A 13,102-nucleotide genomic window follows, 5' to 3' on the forward strand; every position below is an offset into this window, starting at 1 on the left:
AAGGGGGGAAAAGTCCATTTAAATCAAACTACATGTGCTTAAAACCTCTTAAACTCTAGAGTCCCCAAATTTGGGGACTTGCCCTGTTTTGGAACATTTGAACACTCATAACTAACCAATACTGACACCAACATACACTTATTATACATCAAAATGTCAAGCGAAGTCTCCTCTATAAAAGTATCCACTTCAATCACATATCAACTAACCACAGCTGAAACGCCAAGCAAATAAAGACATAAATTGGAATTCATTTTTTGGGAAAAAAAAAACCTTTTACTCCTACCAAGTATTATTTACTTTCAATTTTTTGCATCCACAACATCCCCTAGGACCTGTCTTTGAGCTGATCCAAACTTTTGCATTTTTGACCTTGTACAAGCTGAGAAATAAATCATAATGTATGGGTATGTGATTTTGGTGAAATAGGCTCTAGGGCTTAAGGGGTTAACATTAAATGTAATGGAAAGCTAAAGTGCTCTAATAAGGATGAAGGATAAGGATGAAATAATCATATTAACAAAAGGGCCATTCAGAGCATGAGACTAATTCCTTATATTTGCCATCAAGCTATGCAAATTAAATCCTTGTGATGCATTGATACCATAATTTATGGTACTGTGTGGCTTTGACATTTGATCAATTCTGTCCCAAACTCAACCGTTTTATCCTTGACTAACACACAACCCTACCACCATTTTTGATCCATATCGGCTCCAAACTATTTGAGTTAATAATTTGTGAACTCGAGTCTGCCCTTTCAAGATCACCCAAAGCTCAAATGTCAGGTGACCCATACAAAGGTGTTAAATGTCTTCATATTAATGTTTGACAGTAACCATAGGTGTGTCTTTAACGAATTCCTCACACAAGTCATAAAATATCCCGTTTATAAGTATTAGACCAAAATTTCGAGCTGAGCCTGGGACTTGACTCTAAATGGGTTTGCTCAAGATCAAATCAGTTTGTCCTTGGCTGACCCTTGATCATTCCACCAAGTTTGGTCCAAATTGGATCAAAACTCCTCATGTTACCCCCCCTTCCAAATAAACATGTACACACCCACAGTCTATGGGACAGACATACACAACCCAAAACAAAACCTTTGCATATCGTGAATATTATAAGCACCTGGAATTTCAACAACCGGACTTTTAACAATTGAAGATGGCAGTTCTTGTCGTTATTTATTCCACACAGACAAAGTGCTTTTTACTGATATTTTCATTATCAGCACTTAATAATAACTTAAACCTCAAATGAGACAATGCTGCCCAATCGTGAAACCACATGCTGAGGTGACCGGTTGCAGTTTTGGCCCTTGAAGGCACACCGCTGATGGTGTAGATGTTGCATTAGGGTTCGTAATGTAGCACTTACAAACCCTTCAGCCATTTTGAAACAGTGAATTTGTTTGTGAAGTAGTTGGTCTATGTGGTTCAAAGATTCAGAAAGCTTATTTTCAGCTGTCACCCGAGTAAAAAAACATAACACCCGCTATTAAACTTTCACTGTAGATGTTATGCTCCTGTCAGCACATCGATATTACAAACTTCCATCTTTAATAGAGCTTTCACCCAACTTCCGTGTATTTGACCGGAAATACAAAATCATTGTGGAAACCTTTTTCCGGCAATAAGTAAACAAATAGTTCCGTAACGACAGCAAGGAAGAGGTTAGCGACAATAGTGGTTAAACAAATGGCACCATGTACACTCGCTCCATTTTCTCACACTGGGTATGTTTTTCTGATGTGTTGACACTTGACAGGAACCCCGTTTCCACAACGATTACGTATTTCCAGTTATTGAGAGAAAGATCCATAGAGATGGAATTTCTCCCGGCTCTTTATGTAATTTACTGCCCCTTACCAAGAACCAAACCATTGTATTCCTCATTTTGAATTTATTAAAGGTCACAATGAAAACCAGACTGGGACCCTCACAGACAGTGTCCATCTTGTGAAAGGCCCAGAAAATGGGTCATACAGCACTTTTTATACAATGTGGACATTTACAGTGGGTGTAGTTTCGTCTCACATTTCTAATGTTGGCTCTCATAGATAGGGGGAGCCCTCCCTGTATCTAAAACTTAAACATAAGTGATGGAAGTAAAACTTAACTCTTATGCTTAAATGTGAAACCAGATTCCAGAAACGTCCAATCAAATAGCCCAAGCAAAAACTTGATCACTAACATAAAGGAGTTAGCACAGATATTATCTAACAGAGACAAGAGCAGAATCCAGGCCTGTGGTAGCTAGCAGCTACAGCTAGCAATGCCATTAGCTAGTAACAGATTAAGCTCTTACACAAGCCATGTTTGGTATCATTTCATGCCATAACTCTCGTAACAACTCTCTGCACCCCAGGCAATTTCCCCAAGTAGTCTTCCCTGGCTGGGTTTAGCACAGAGTCCTCTTAGGATGTCAAAAGCAAGAAAAAGTCTCTCTCTTTTTCCCAGAACTCAGACTCTCCATGCATCAGTCTGGCCTGGGCTTAGCTTGGGATGACCTCTGGCAGCTCAAACACAACACAGCATAACTCCAGACAAACATGTCCTCACCTCTTGACATCTCTGGTTAACGTCTTCTATGCTCCGAGTGAAAATGTGACCCCAATTTGCACCGAGCATGAGTCAAAACAGTGGCACCCAGGAGTTTGGATGAGTCCCCAAAAATTAGAAAGATGTTCACAACTGGTACACGTTTAAACAACCAACTTAGCCGAGCAACGGCAAGCAGTACACTGAACCCCTGGCCGAGGTGCCATGGAAAAGAACTCTGTGCCAAACTCGGCCGGGTGTAGAGCAGCAATATGCTTTGTGAAACAAAAATGCCTAAAATTAATTGTTATAAAGATGATAAGGATGAAGTAACATTTGGATATTGTTAGATATATTAGTGTGCTTATCTATTATTTTGTTTTCTTTGCTATTTGTTTTGGTATTAAGTAAATACTTTACTTAAATCATTTTATTCTTAGATATACTTTTAGTCTGTTATTTGTTTGAATGTGCATGTCGACCTGGGATGAACCGGTTTTACCACTTAGAACAAAGAGATTCAAGTTACAATATAAATCATATGTCCCGTTATTGAGCGGGTTATGGGCAGGGGGCGAGACCTTGCTTGAATGCCCACGGGGACCAATAAGGGAAGTTTTTGCAAAATAAGGTTTGCCTTTGTCACGCCCATGTTGCGCTTTATAAAAACTGTTTTAGTCCATTGTTTCATGGTTCTGAACGGATGGACCTCCTGCGAGAGTGAAATTCTTCAGAATCCAGGCCTGTTTTTCCACTGTGACTTTGAATAAATTTAAAAGTGCGAAATAGTTTGACAGTACTTTGTAAGGGACAGTGTTACCGTAAGAACTGGGTAGGATTAACAGCATGTAGATCTATTACATTTAGTTTTTTCCCCATAACACAATAGCCATACTCCACAATATTTATTTATATGATTATTTTATGATACCTTATTTATTTCTAGAGCACTTAAGCATTCCATAAGTATAAGATGAGAGAGAGCACAGACCTCTGACAAGGCCAAGCAATATTTGAATTTATGATTAAAAACATTAATGCATCTTTGTCACTGTACCTGTTAAAATACAGTAAATTCATGAACATTATCTGTTATCTATGTCAGAATGCATGCTTGATTATATTAGACTTGGATCCTGAACTAGATGTGTACATTTTGTAGACAGTACATAGACAGTACCACAGGATCTCTACCGCCCCTTTAGTGGCTGTTTGGGTACAAATAACTCACGTTCATCTAGGCTAAAACATAGACTCTAGGATACTGGTGGAAAAAAAAGGAGTAGCTTCCTGTAAAACTAGATTTAACTTTCTTCAATAATGGCTCATCACTGAATGGTAAAGAAAGAGATAGTTCCCCACTGAAGAACAGCTAACCACCAGCCTCTTACAAAATCTGTCCATTACTTTTTGAAACATTTTGTCCACATACACACAAAAAAAGGGTGATCACAAACACCCCCCTCGACACCCCCCCCCCCCCCCCCCACCCACCGGACTGGCTGAGGTAACAAAGTGGCCTTCATACAGCACCAAAGTTACAACTTAACTAAATACCTGCTTCAAAAAAAAAAAGGTGATTATATTTTAAATGTCTAAGCATTAGAATAACTCAGTAACTAGTACCCAAAGGACATGAAGACAGCATAGGTAACAATGACCTTGACCTTCACCCAAATCATTGACCTCTGGCTGGCCTTGACAGAGCAGTTCTGGAACCCACCTACGTGTGTAGAACATTTGGTCTAAATCAGGTTGGAAAATCAGTATCTTGAGCTTTGCCAAACTGAATTCTTTACCCTCCTGAGATCCAGCATCCATATAGAATGGCATCATTGTTTTCGTTTTCAAGCTCGGGTCTTATGAGGTTAAAGGTAATTTCAGGGTCAACGTTCACTGGGGTGCCAAGTTTGATAGAAATTAGCAAAGGTACCTGGGAAGAGGAGGCCAATAAGCAGACATAACCTTGACTCCAATGATTATCTTTTGGCAAATTTGATGTTGCCTGGCCAATTCTGGAATGTAGGTCCATATGTGTGTCAGGCCTGCTGCAAATTGTAGTTAGAAACACATTTTGACCTCTGACCACAATGATTGACCTTTGGCAAAAATTTCCCTTGGGGATCATTTTACAGAACCCACCTCTATATCTGTGCCATGTTTGATGCAAATTGGAATGAAATTTTGACCTTTGACCCCAATGACTGACTTTTGGCAAATTTGACCTTGTGGTTAAACCTTACCCTTGTGAATGGCAATAGGGTGATTTTGTTGTGATTTGGCGCTATATACCAGTAAATAAACTGAACTGAATTGAATTGGAGCCTACTTCTATGGAGTGCCAAGTTTGGTGAACACTGGCGTGAAAATCAAAATTTTAGCCTTTGATCCATATGACCTTGACTATAATGATTGACTTTTAGCAAAATTTGCTCTTGCTGGGCATATTACAGAGCCCATCTCCATCTGTCTGCTATGATTTGTGCAAATTGGACTGAAAAAGTGAAATTTTGGTCTTGATGTCAATGGTCTTGATGCCAGTAATTAACCTTTGGAAAATCTGATCTATCCTGAGCAATTACAGAACCCACCGACATGTATGTCAAGTTCGGTGGATATCAGAGTGAAAATGTAAATCTTCACCTTTGCAAAAACAAACCATTTATATGCCACTGTAGGGTCAACTTTTATCCACGTTTGGTAGAAATTGGCCATGGAACCTGAGACGGGAAGGGGAACAAACAGACAAAGAAACACTCAAATTATAGTACGACATGAAACAGAAGAGCAGAAGAAATAAGAAGAGTCAACAGATTGACTTAGAGAGAAGAAAGTGAAGGTAAAAAGATGTCAAGATATTTTCACCTCGATGCAAAAGGTCCTGTTCAGGTGGAAATCCACCTTCACGAGTTCTCGCCTCCAATGAAAGAAGCGTCTTACACAAAAAGTATTTTCTGCACTGTGTGTTCTCCTGAACGTCTGCACTCTGTGCTTCTTTTATCTTCCATGTTCCTTCAGTGACTCTACGATATGCAGCAGGGTTGATGACTTTGGTTTTCTAGTATGGATTCCCTACGCAAGGTCATTAGGGACACCGCCATCAGGACCCCACACGTTGAGCTCCCCATAAATGCCCATTTCAATCATCTCCTCCTGCCATGGGATGGGGATGTTGCCTGATGAAAACTCATCAAAAAAGACCCTGTCAGGTTCGTCTAAGCCCACACCCCTCACTGTGGAGAAAGCACCGACATCATCCAAATTCTTAGCGTACACTACTTTGGGGTCAGGAACAAAGGGAGGAGGTGTGATACCTGCAGAGGTGAAATACACAAACTTATACAAGTCACGTGCTCCTTAGCTGGGTAAGTGGAACAATCAAATGGCGTGTCGTACCTGCATTCAGCTTCCTCCATTGATGCTGTTGAAGAACGGGTGAGCTCTGATTTTATCACAGTTTCCATTTTTAAAACCCATTCTCTGGTTCACATCTTTAGCTAGCAGGCCCTCACACAGAGACTTAGCATTCTCACTGAACGTCTCCGGATAGCTCACGATCACCGTCAGAATTCGCTCTTTCATCTCCTCACGTTCGACCTGGGCAAGAGGCGAACAACCACTGAGCCCATCTCTATATATATAAAACTGATGCGACTGGACAGAAACGTAGCAACCGTCTCGCCTCTGTTTCTGAAAGGGTTCTTAGCTGCCATGAACTCGTAGAGCGTCACGCCCGAGTGAAGTAGGCGACCGTAACAGGTCGTACTTTTCACCTTTCAGCATCTCTGGAGGCATGTAACCTGGAAGCAATATGTCAAAGACAGAAGGCTGTGCTTATAGCACCAGTTCTCTGCTCACATAACGTTTTGTAGCATTAAAAGAAGCCCTTGTAGAAGTTCCTTAATCTGCTCTTTACCCAGAATCTAACCCAAAATCCACAAAGTTGGCAGGTAGGTGTGTGTTGCCGTTTCTGTGGTCCTGGTATTCCTATCTTAATGTATGGTTGTGAGAACTTGGGACATCAAGCAGGTGACCTAAGGTGAGTAGTAATGTCCCCTACTATGAGGTCTCTGTTGGGAGAATCCACCTGGAAATGGCTTTGGACTGCAAAAATGAATGGGTTACTTAGAGAGATCATTGACAGTGTTGAGGAACATCAGCTATGTAAAACAAGACATTTTGCCATATGGCACTGTGCATGATCCAGTGCCTCAGTGTTGAGGACCACAGTGGCTAGAGAAGGCCAGGGGGACACCAATATTTCACCTGACTATGGCAGATAGGTTATTTCGAGAGGTGGGGATGGATCAGTTGTCTGCTTGGGTGGTTGCCCGACAGGATACATATTGCTTACTACTGATTACACAGAAAGAAATGAGCAAACCTGGTGTTCCAGCATAACCTTTGGTCATCGTCTTTCCCTCTTTCAGCTCCACAGCAAGACCAAGGTCAGATATACGCACATTCCCTGTTTGAGGACAAAACAATGCATCTCCATTTTCATAATTGTTTTCACAAACCTTTCCTGAATTTGCCTACAAATGATTACCATCATTATCAAGGAGCACATTTTCAGGTTTGAGGTCTCTGTAGATGATTCGTTTTTGGTGCAGGTGCTCTAGGCCTTGGATAATCTGAGCAATGTAAAAGCAGGCTCTGGGCTCCTCAAACCCCGGGTTATTCTCATCCACCAGGTAAATGTGGTACCTTCAAGAAAAGACAGTGATGTCATGTTAGAATCTCACATGTGCAATTTTACACATTCGGGTTAGATGTTGGAACAGTTGCTGCATAGATATTTAGATACACTTTGATGACAAAAATAAGGTTAAAAAGAATTTAAGGCATTTGCAGTCTGGCGCATATGTCAAGCAATTGGTGCTGAATATGTATTAGTGAGATACACAAAACAAGCATTCACATATGTATAACTATGTGAATGTGTTGGCTTCACAGTCACAGAGTTTCAGTTGTTCATAGCAACCAATGTGCACAAGACATAAAGTCACGTCATCTGTGAGTAATGTTGGTGCTGGAGATGGCGAAAAAATAAAAGAAAATCTATGTGCTGGTTGCCAAATGAAAGTTATTAATAATGTTTGTGACGTTACTTGAGGTCTCCTCCATTCATGATGGTCATGACCAGACAGAGTTCCTCCTTTGACTGAAAGGCGTAAGCCAGGGACACAATGAAGCGACTGTGAACCTTCTCAAGAATCCGCTTCTCCACCATTGCCCCCTATAGGATGAAGTCAGAAATGAAACAATGCTGAAATTCCAAAACTATAAATGAAAGTCTTCTTGGAACAACAATTGCTTTATTAATGTTTGCAAATCCTGATTGAATTGTTTAGTCTATATTGTGACAAACAAAGCAGAAACATGGTCTTATACTATTACCATTTGCCAGAAATAGTAACTGACCAATATGGGGTTTTAATGACCAATGCAGTCAGGGAGGCAGATGGCCAATACAGAATACAAGAGTTTTGTTCTCTGAAGTGTAGACCAAGCAGTTTGTGCATTTGTTTCCATAGCAGAAGGTTCTCAGTTCAAGACCACCTGTGCCCATTCACCATGTAATGTGGAGGTGCACCAAGAAGGGTGTCTTGCATAAAACCTGTGCTAAGTCAACATGCAGATCTATATTGGATCTGCTGTGGCGACAAACAGGTAGGTCAAAGGATGAAGCTTGGTTATTAATATGTAGACCGGGGTTCGATTCCCATTCACTATGTCTGTGTCCTTGGATAAATATTTCATCTGCACTGTCCCAGTCCACCCAGCTGTTAATCGGTACCAGCCTTGGCTGGAGGAGCAAACTGAAAGCCTGTTCAAGGAGAGTCATAGACTCATCTGCTCCATGCTACACAGTCCACCAGTATAGACACTAATGGGTCTCAGGGCCAATATGGAACTTATTTCTTTGCTCAAATGAACATTTATTTAACAGCTACTATCTGTATTGTCTCTGTTCAAGTTATGGTTTCCTGTTATCCAACATTGGTAAGTTATCCAACGTTTCAAAACACCCATCTCCACTGTTTTAAGGCACCCATTTGCATTTAAATGGACACTAAAGGGAGATGGTTTCAAAGTACATTTAATTGACAACAACTGATTAACCACTTGTTTAATCAGCCTGCCAAGAGTGGGAACACAAGGTAGCAAGTGAAAAATCCATCAACATTTCATCAGCTGCTGCTCTCTATGTGGAAGCTAATGATGGGACAAAAGTACATTTCAAAACGTAACCCTCAAACAATTCAAAGGCAAGAGGTAACTGTGCCAAAGAGTTCCATCGAGCAGAGCTTTCCACTAATGCAGCCAGTAATCACTCTATATCCCCCGTCTCAGGGTAACACTGCAGACTAAAGCCAAAAAGAGAGGCAGAGACAAAGATGATTAGCACCGTCACAGCCTGCTGCTCAGTGCTTGACATTTCGCTAAAGCATAACCATAATAAATCTAAATCAAATCACTGCATGCATCTCAAATGTTCCTCTCAAGCAGCAGCTCAAAAGCCTGACAATGCCTCGTCATACCGCACTGGTTTGCTCAGGTACAACTGGTTCGACATTGACCTTGCAAATAACTTTGTCAGACATATTATTTGGACAAAATCCAGGTAGTGACAACCTTTGGAATAGTTTATCACTCACCTCATAACCTTTCCTCTTCTTCAGCCTCTTCTTGTTAAGTTTCTTACATGCATATAGTTTTCCGGTGGCTTTCATCTGACAGGCGGAGACCTCGCCAAACCCACCTTTCCCCAACACACGGAAGTCTAGGAACCAGTCTGCATCCATGGGCTGCATCTCGAGCCACTTCCACTGCAGGAACCTCTTCAAATACATGCTCTCCAGGAAAAACATGTATGGAGCCTCACGCAGGAAGTCTAACACTGATGCCAACACTGGAGCAAACAGGTCATCCCCGACACCCTCCTGGTTTTCCTTCACCTTCGTTATAACATCCTCAGACAGGAAGAGGCAGTAGTGCTTGGCAGAGGGATCCAGATAACGCTGGACCATCTTCGGGCCTTGGTAGCTCTGTCAGAGTCCTCTGCCATGTCGTAGGATTCTATGTCTTTCCACAAACGGCAGCACCATGATACTCCTGATTTGCATCCAAGAACTCCCTGAGAGGCGTTGCCAATCGGTTGCTCCACACAGACCGAGTCAAACGACAAATCCAAAGGATTCCCTGAGGCCCTCACACACAGTGATGTGGGGTAGTTTGAGCCGACTGTGGTACTTCTTATCCCGCACAGCTGCTGCATTAGTACCATCAATGCTACCACGAGCATTGATGTATGCAGAATTGGCTACGACCGTGGTCAGACCACCAATATCCATGTTGAAGGCTCAAAGACTCAAAGGGAACACATAATCAAGAGAACAAAAAGGTACTAGGTAGGGAGGAAAGGTGAGAAAGCAAACAAAAGATGGCAAAGCATACAGCCAGAGGTAGAAATAAGAGAATTCAGACTGGTGTCCGAACTAGGTCCCAGCAATTGAGCACAGGTTCGCCCTCGTTCACAGTCGCGCACACACCTGAGTCAACACCTTCTGTAATCCACTAACACCCTAATGCCCCAGACAGTGTCAGAGTGTACAGTGGGACAGAATGATAGAGTGCGGGGAGCTGGACATTTACCAGCAAATCAACTGGTAACTTGCAAGTAACTACCAACATGACATTTGGAATCAACCACCTGCTGAATATTAAAACATCAGGCAGGATAAAAGGTCTACAAACCAAAACCATATTTCCGTTTAGCATTTTTGACACTCCTGTGCTTGTAATGTATGGCTCTTGTTTGGTTGCTCTCCTTTTACTCAGGCTCGCCACAGTGGATTCTGAGTGACTCTGAATACCACAAACCCTAATTTACAATAGATGATGGGTCCATACAATTCAATGAACAAACCCTGCAGATAGAGGTAAATATAACGATCAAATACTGTGAAATATAATGGTTGCAATTAATACCCTTTAAAAAAAATACAAACTTTCTACAAGTGTGTGGACTTCCCGTAGTATCACTGACCACACAAACACGTCTGCCAACCCCACATTTTGGTCTACCAGTGTTTGCATTCATTGACAGTATCAAAATCAAGCCCACTGGTATAATCCAATTAGTAATACCCAACATGAATTTCTGTGCAGTTTCAATGCAGATAATTTGAAATCTATAGTTTGTGGTGTGGGGGAATCAAACAATGAATTTGTGCTTGTATCTATACTTAATATTATACAAGTCCCTTTGGCTTCTCCCTTGTTTGCACTGGGGTCGCCACAGCAGACCCAAGATGCATTGCTATTCAGTGTTATTGTCATTCACTATATTGTCAGCATTTTCTTTTTAACCATATGTGGGAGACAGCTGTGCAATATGGGTATGTGTATTAGGGATATGTGCATTATGCATGAATCGTGTGTGAGACTGCTGTGCATAGGAGTATGTGCAATTTGGATATGGTATTAGGGATATGTGCAATATGCATGAGCCATCTATGCAAGACTGTTGTGCAACAGGGGTATGCACAATATGGCTGAGCTATGTAATTATGCCATGGCAGTTTACTGTATTTGTGCAGCCCTTGGAGTCCAATGACAAATTTCCCGGAAAAGACAATAAAGTGTATCATATCGATCTGCATGTGGATTTGGCCCAAGTTTTATTCCAGATGCAGCATCAGTGTAACAAGAAATTGGCACAGATTTGCTTTGCTATTTGTTTACAATGTAGCATTTTTGGCTTAAGGATGTTTGTCCAAGGGATTGTCTTTTGTGATCTCTTGTATCTTGCTTCAGACTGTTAAGTTGAAGAATGCCTTCTCAACTATGGCTAGAACTCTTCATAACAGAAGATAGTGTGGATTCTCTATCGAGGGACACCAGTGTGGATACAAAGGGTTTAAATGAGATTTCTTTGCAGAATAACTGGCTCATCCTCAGAAACTGAGTTTCAGTTTTTGATAGGAAAAGCAGAACTGCTTCTAAACCATATAGAATGGATTCAGACTAAGACCCTTAAATACCAACAGGTCCTGATGGTGATCTTGGTCACGCTTAGTCATGATGTTATAAATGCTCCCACAACAGGTTCAACCATTTAAAAACAACTGTGGAAGTTTGACGAATCCTCTTTATTCCTGTCAGTCAGGGTTCTGGGCATTTGTCGTGCTACTTTTATACCCAATCAGGTGACATCATTTCCATTGGAGTTGCATCATACACATTACCATCGTCTTAATGGTGTCTGACACAACGTATCTAGTTTCACGACTTCATGGTACCTTAACTAATTTTAACTGGTCCTTTATTAGGTGATGTAATCTTATAAGTCTTGATGGTGCCCTTATCATGGCAGTTTTTGCTGCTACCAGGATGACTAGTCATCTATATTGTTTTAAATGACTTGCGAGTTCATGGTCATACAGTACATGGTCACATTCAGTAGGACTTAGTGTATTAGGGACAGAACGGGGTATAAAGAATTCTATATCCAAAGGGAGGGATGATTAGCGTTCTGACAGATCATCGATCAAGTTTCCTGTAATAATCAGGCTACCTCACTGATGTTCATCTACCACAACATGGTATAAAATAGCAATGGATTAATGGTGTGTAGTGTTCACAATAATAGTAGTGCTATGTGACTAAAAAAATTTAATCCAGGTTCTGAGTATATTTCTTATTGTTACATGGGAAAACAAGGTACCAGTAGATTCAGATTCTCACAAATCCAACAAGAACAAGCATTCATGATATGCACTCTTAAGGCTATGAAATTGAGCAATTAGTAAAAAAAAAAAAAAGTAAAAAAGGGGGTGTCCACAATAACAGTAGCATATACTGTTGATGCTACAAACTCAAAACTGTTATGTTCAAACTGCTTTTTTAGCAATCCTGTGAATCACTAAACTAGTATTTAGTTGTATAACCACAGTTTTTCATGATTTCTTCACATCTGCGCGGCATTAATTTTGTTGGTTTGGAACTAAGATTTTGCTCGTTTACTAGTGTGCTTGGGGTCTTTGTCTTGTTGAAACACCCATTTCAAGGGCATGTCCTCTTCAGCATAAAGCAACATGACCTCCAAGTATTTCGACATATCCAAACTGATCCATGATACCTGGTATGCGATATATAGTCCCAACACCATAGTAGGAGAAACATGCCCATATCATGATGCTTGCACCACCATGCTTCACTGTCTCACTGTGAACTGTGGCTTGAATTCAGAGTTTGGGGGTCGTCTCACAAACTGTCTGCGGCCCTTGGACCCAAAAAGAACATTTTACTCTCATTAGTCCACAAAATATTCCTCCATTTCTCTTTAGGCCAGTTGATGTGTTCTTTGGAAAATTATAACCTCTTCTGCACGTCTCTTATTTAACAGAGGGACTTTGGAGGGGATTATTGCAAATAAATTAGCTTCACACAAGCGTCTTCTGTCACAGCACTTACAGGTAACTCCAGACTGTCTTTGATCATCCTGGAGCTGATCAATGGGTGAGCCTTGCCATTCTGGTTATTCTTCTATC

The 13,102-nt window shown here is 41.0% G+C and overlaps 1 pseudogene; it reads right to left on the reverse strand.

Annotated features, from left to right (window-relative positions):
• Nucleotides 1-4,807: 4,807 nt before the first annotated feature.
• Nucleotides 4,808-10,260, reverse strand: LOC117525170 (annotated as a pseudogene).
• Nucleotides 10,261-13,102: the final 2,842 nt, after the last annotated feature.

The sequence above is a fragment of the Thalassophryne amazonica genome, chromosome 14 (assembly GCF_902500255.1).
Source record: "Thalassophryne amazonica chromosome 14, fThaAma1.1, whole genome shotgun sequence".
Taxonomy (NCBI): domain Eukaryota; kingdom Metazoa; phylum Chordata; class Actinopteri; order Batrachoidiformes; family Batrachoididae; genus Thalassophryne; species Thalassophryne amazonica.